Source organism: Mauremys reevesii, linkage group 5, assembly GCF_016161935.1.
Source record: "Mauremys reevesii isolate NIE-2019 linkage group 5, ASM1616193v1, whole genome shotgun sequence".
Lineage (NCBI taxonomy): Eukaryota > Metazoa > Chordata > Testudines > Geoemydidae > Mauremys > Mauremys reevesii.
In genome coordinates this window covers 68,437,733-68,444,381 of record NC_052627.1, presented here as the reverse complement: position 1 = coordinate 68,444,381, position 6,649 = coordinate 68,437,733, and the positions used below count along the sequence as shown (strand labels likewise).

Here is a 6,649-nt window from a genome sequence, read left to right as displayed (position 1 = left end):
CATGTAAGAATCTGAGATGCCATTAAAAAAAAAAGAAAAGAAATATGTACTCCCAGAATAGCCCATTACTAAACCTCTAGATTCCCAAAAATGAGCAAGAAACTGGCTTGGAGGAAAAGAAAACCAAGTTAGAGTAATACATTGTAAGTGACTTCCAGATAATATAATGTTCAAACTGGTGCTGCAGATAGAACATTGTGTTCCTTCCCCCATGATGGTTCTGTGTACATTCCATTGAAGACAGGAAAATTGATCCAATACAAACTGTACTGTGCACAAAATCACACATTTTTATTGTGGTGTTCTCTTTCTCCATCAGTAAGTTTTTAGGGAAATGAGTGAAAAGCCTGCATCTCCCAACATCTTGCTTAGCAAGCAACTCAGAGATGTGACCAAGTAGCTGGCTTTTTTCTCTCCACGGGCAGGATTTTCAAGGAAAACAACTTGCAGTCAGCTTTCTTCTCCATCACCAGGCTCTTTTGGTATCATTGCAAGCCTAGTGCCCAGACTGCTCACTCCGAGGCGGCAGAGAGTGTCATGACACTATCTTTTATTCCTATCTGTTTCCCCATTGGGTGCATGAATGAAATGGATCCAGTAAGGTATGTTAGGGGAGGCTTTTTGGATGTTATGCCCTCCACAAGTCCCAGCCACAATCTAGCCCCTAGTATAAGAAGTCCTATGTTTTAGGAATGAATGATATTTTTGTTTGTTTTATCATAAACTGTGAAATCAGATAGTTTGCATACTTCAGATGTAAAATTTCATATTCTGTTTTTTGGAAATTTAAAGTATGGTGATAGTCATTTCATAAATATTTAACTATAAGTTGTTGGCATTTTCTTGCTTGATGGACAAAGGAGGAAGCCTGCAACAAAGAAAAGATGGTTAAGTATTTTGTGTATTTTCAGTAGCTCATCATTAGCTTTGTAACAAAAATTCCCAACCCTGGAAATGGGTCTTTCCCTAAACACTGTTGAGATCCATGGTAATCACTTGTTAAGACTTATTTGACAAGTTATCTGAATAAAAATAGCATGACTTGAAAGATTGCATTTCAGTGGATTTTTTTAAATACCCTATGAAACAGGCCAGCCAAGCCTCTCTGATTTATATTGAGATTTGTTCAATGTAAACTGCTTTAGAGGCAGTTTTTAAAGTCCCTGAGTTTTAAGTTCTTCTGATTAAGGTGTTTTTGATGTTTTTCAAGGTCCATTCCTGCCCCGATTAATTCCAATCGTGCAGAAGTAGTTCCATAAGAGCTATTTAAAATTTCACTTATCTAAATTGCCACAGCTTGAGATGCAGGGTAAACGGTTAGTGGTATATTACAGTGACTGAAGGTCCTGTCAATGTAATCAAAGAGACCAAATAGCATGTAAGAAACTGTTTCATCTTGATCTCTTTCATCTACAGAAACCTGATAGACCCTGTTAGGAGATTCTGGCATATAAAAATGTCTAGTTCAATGCAGCTATTTGGACAGACTCTTCAGAACAAAGGGAGATGGAAGGATGGTGTCACCATGCCTCAGTGGTTTGCAGGTGAGGATGCCAAATTCAGGACAAACTGCTGAGAAATAGGGCAGACTCACCCTCAGATTGGTGGTTATTCTATTATTAGATTATACCAAGCCAGTGACAACAAAAGTAAACTTTTGAAAGATGATCCCTCACTCTCACAGATCTTGGGAGACAGACCTGTCCCCCAACCTGAAGCAAATACTCACAGGCAACCACACACCACTGAACAAAAACACTGACCCAGGAACCTATCCTTGCAACAAAGTCCGATGCCAACTCTGTCCACATATCTATTCAAGTGACATCATCATAGGACCTAATCACATCAGCCATGCCATCAGGGGCTCATTCACTTGCACATCTACCAATGTGATATACCCCATCATGTGCCAGCAATGCCCCTCTGCCATGTACATTGGCCAAACTGGACAGTCTCTACACAAAAGAATAAATGGACACAAATCTGACATCAGGAATCATAACATTCAAAAACCAGTAGGAGAACTCTTTAACCTGTCTGGTCACTCAATAACAGACCTTAGGGTAGCAATTTTGCAACAGAAAAGCTTAAAAAACAGACTCCAATGAGAAACTGCTGAACTCGAATTGATATGCAAATTAGATACAATCAATTTAGGCTTGAATAGAGACTAGGAATGGCTGAGCCATTACAAACATTGAATCTATCTCCCCATGTAAGTATTCTCACACTTCTTATCAAAATGTCTGTACTGGGCTATCTTGATTATCACTTCAAAAGTTTTTTCTCTTAATTAATTGGCCTCTCAGAGTTGGTAAGACAACTCCCACCTTTTCATGCTCTCTGTATGTGTATATATATCTCCTCACTATATGTTCCATTCTATGCATCCGAAGAAGTGGGCTGTAGCCCACGGAAGCTTATGCTCAAATAAATTTGTTAATCTCTAAGGTGCCACAAGTACTCCTGTTCTTTTTGAGATTTCTCAGGATCTGTTCCCAACTCCCAGAAAGACCTGGAAGACCAAAAAAGGGAGGAAAGCTGTGAAGGCCTTGGGAACCCAGATCCTGACCCAGGGCCAGAAGACCTCTCTAATAGGCAGATGGACATGGGCAGCAAACAGAGAAACTTCCACCATGGAAGGTGAGCCGGAGGCCAGCCCCAGCTGTGATGGCGGCAAGCCACTGGAAGAAGCAGAAGCTGGCCCCTGGGAGCTTGGGCAGGTTAGTCCTGGAAGAGAGACTTTCGGGCAGGACCAGGTAGAGGACCCCAGATATGATAATACCAGGAGAGAGGTGGCTGAGATAGACAGAATACCCATGGATGGGAAGGTCTGGGGACTGGGTAAGTGAAGAAAGATTTCCTGTACCTGGTTGTGCAAATGCAGGAGCAAGAGATACAGCAACTTCTGGTGCCATGAAAGTATCAAAAAGCCATATTGAGCCTCGCCCACAGTCACCTTTTTGGAGAACACCTAAGGGTAGGGAAAACCCAGGTACAGATCCTGAGGAGGTTCTTCTGGCCAGGAGTAAATGAAGATGTCTAGCGGTACTGCACCTCCTCTCCTGAGTGTCATCTGCACAGCCCTTGTCCACACTTGAGGGCCCCTTTGAAACCTCTTCCAATAATGAACAAATAGCCATGGATCTGGTAGGACCCCTAGAGAAGACAGCTTGGGGCCACCAACATGTACTTGTTGTCCTGGACTATGCAACCCAGTACCTGGAAGCCGTCCCACAACACAATACGGCTTCCAAGACAATAGCTAAGGAGCTAGTACAGGTTGGGCTACCCAATGAGATATCGACTGATCAAGGGACACCTTTTGTGTCAAAGCTGATGAAAGATCTCTGTTCATTGTGCCATGTACAGGCCCTACAGACTTCTGTTTACCACCTGCAAACCAATGGCCTTGTGGAAAGTTTCAATAGGACCCTCAAGGCCATGATCAGGAAAGTGGTAAACCGGGATGGGAAAGATTGGGGTACCCTACTGCCGTACCTCATTTTTGCCATCCAGGAGGGCCCACAAGCCTCCATGGGCTTCTCGCCATTCAAACTACTATACAGGCAGCACCCCCAGGGCATATTGGATATAGCCAGAGAAGCCTGGGAAGAGGAGCTAAATCCCAGGAGGGATATAGTCGAGCATGTACTGCAGATGAGAGATCATATAGCCCAAATTATGCCCATTGACAGGAACACTTGGAGAAAGCACAGGAAACCCAATGAACCCATTACAACCACCAAGAAAGGTTCAACTGTTCCAACTGGGGGACTAGGTGATGGTACTGGTGCCCACAGCAGAGAATAAACGTTTGGCCCTGTCATAAACAGATAGTTAAGGGTTAATGCCTCTTTTACTTGTAAAGGGTTAAGAAGTTCACCTAGCCTAGCTGACACCTGACCAGAGGAACCAATGGGGGGACAGGATGTTTCAAAAGGAAGGAGGGAAGTTCCCTTTGTCTTGGTCAGTTTCAGTTTTGGCCGGAGTGGAAAAGATCAAGGAACCAGCCTCTTATCAGAGTAGTAAGTTTTAGAAAAGAATAAATAGGTTTATGTTTATTTTCTTTCGTGACTTTGTGCAATTAGAGGAATAATCAAATTGGGAATTCTTTTGTGTACTAAGTTTTGCCCAGGGGAACATCCTCTGTGTTTTGAATCTGTTGTCTGTGAGAGTAGCTGGTATGCTAATCTCTCCCAGAGGTTTTTTTCTTTTACCTTTCTTTTCTTTAATTAAAAGTCTTATTTTTAAGAACCTGATTGATTTTTCCTTGTGTTAAGATCCAAGGGGATTGGATCTGGACTCACCAGGAATTGGTGGGGGAAAAGAGGGGGGATGGTTAAATTCTCCTTGTGTTAAGATCCAAGGGGTTGGATTGGTGTTCACCAGGAAATTGGTGAAGAAGTCTCTCAAGACTACCCAGGGAAGGGAGTTAGTACTTGGAAGTGGTGGTAGCAAAACCAGATCTAAGCTGGTAATTCAGCTTAGGGGTTCACATGCAGGTCCTCATATCTGTACTCTAAAGTCCAGAGAGGGGGGTGAAACCTATGACAGGCCCAGTGGCAGGGACCCTACAAAGTGGTTGAGGCTATGTGGGAGGTGAAGTATAAGGTGCGGCAGCCAGGCTGCTGGAAACCAGAGCAAGTTTACCACATCAATCTTCTAAAACCTTGGCATGACCAAGAGACATGCTTAGTCACCCAGGAGGTCCTTCCCCAAGAGGATAACCTACTCGAGCAAGTGAAGATATCACCCGACTTGACGCCTAACCAAAAAGTCGAGGCAGTCGACATGAGATGTGTTCTCTATGAAGCTGGGGCGAACGACTGAGACCTATTACCATATTGGCACAATCCCCAGAGCCAAGGTAACATTGAGGTAACATTGAGATCCTACTGAATCCCACAGCAAAAAGAGAAGAGATCAGGGCCGAAGTGAAGAAGATATTAGAATTAGGAGTCATTGAAGAATCTAAGTCAGTGGTCCAGTCCAATTGTACTGGTGCCCAAACCGGACAGTACCACAAGATTCTGTAATGACTTTTGGCAACTGAATGAAGTATCCCAATTCAATGCATACCCCATACCATACATCGACAAACTGGTTGACCAATTGGGTAGTGCCCGATTCCTGACTACTCTGGATTTAACAAAAGGGTATTGGCAGATTGCCCTGACCAACGAAGCTAAAGAGAAGACAGCATTCTCCACCCCAAAGGGGCTATTCCAGTACACCATCCTCCCTTTCAGGCTAGATGGGGCCCCGGCCACCTTCCAGAGCCTCATGGATAAGTTGCTGCACCCCCATTCTAGTTATGCAGCTGCGTACCTAGATTATGTCATCATCCATACACCAGACGGGGGAACCCACTTGGAGAAAGTTGAGGCAGTACTGCACCCTTAAGGTGAGCTGGCCTCACCATAAATCTTGCTAAATGCGCCATAGGGCTAGCAGAGGCTAAGTACCTGTGGTATATTGCAGGAAGGGGCCTTTTAAGGTCTGATCAAAAACCCCTTTTAAGTCAGAGTCTTTTCCAAAGTCTGTCCCTTAAAGAGCAATCAGAGCCCAGTACACATGACATAATACATGGAATTGTGACAGTGAAGGTGATGTAAAGTGATACATGACATGTGGGGTTTTGACCTGGAATTTCTGCAGACCTGTTTCATAGAAAAATAAACTGATAAGGAAATATGCAATGTTAATATCTTGGCACACGGGAACAAATGGTAGGGAGGAAAATGTGATTTATTGATGTAACAAAGTAAAGAGTGCTTATTACCAGTTCATAAATTTGTGAGTAAGTTATATTTCATGCTGCTAACACAGTAATATATCATCATTTCTTTACAAAGAGGAAGAGGTTCATTATAGCATCAAGATGCAGCAGTCTCCAGTTTAAAATACACGTGGACTATAAGAGGCTGGTTCTATTATGTAATATTGACCTCCTAACCAATCTAGTTGTGGGAAGAATAACCCATGGCTAATGGCTTACTAGCTGCTCAAATGTCTCTTATTTGCTAAGGGTATGTCTACACTACCAGATTAGTTCAATTTAACTTAATTCGAATTTGTGGAATCGACCTTACAAAGTCGAATTTGTGTGTCCACGCTAAGGACACTAATTCGACTTTGTGAGTCCACACTAACGGGGCAAGCGTCGACATTGGAAGCGGTGCACTGTGGGAAGCTATCCCACAGTTCCTGCAGTCCCCGCTGCCCATTTGAATTCTGGGATTTCCCCACAATGCATGCTGGGGGGAAAAATGTGTCGAGGGTGGTCTTGGGTAACTGTCATAATTCAACGTGCTTTCGGACGTCTCAAGGGGAGATGGAGAAGCTTACTGACTCACTCGGATCTCAGCGAAACCAACATCCCCATTGCAGCTTGCTGTGTGCTCCACAATCTCTGTGAGAGCAAGGGGGAGACCTTTATGGCGGGATGGGAGGCAAATCGCCTGGCTGCTGATTACGCTCAGCCAGACAGCTGTGCAATTAGAACAGCCCAGCGGGAAGCGCTGTGCATCCGGGAGGCTTTGAAAGCTAAGTTCCTCAGGGAGCAGGGTAACCTGTGACTGTTCAGTTTCTTTACAAAGAAGCTGAACCTGCCCCTGCTTCAGTTACTGTTGACTTTCTTCTG

At 43.8% G+C, this 6,649-nt stretch overlaps 1 long non-coding RNA gene across 1 annotated transcript; it reads right to left on the bottom strand.

Annotated features, from left to right (window-relative positions):
- Nucleotides 1–267: 267 nt before the first annotated feature.
- Nucleotides 268–5,583, bottom strand: LOC120407047. The gene is made up of 2 exons (XR_005599764.1): nt 5,472–5,583; nt 268–868 (listed from the first exon to the last, which is right to left on the bottom strand). It is a non-coding gene; the product is annotated as an uncharacterized LOC120407047 (long non-coding RNA).
- Nucleotides 5,584–6,649: the final 1,066 nt, after the last annotated feature.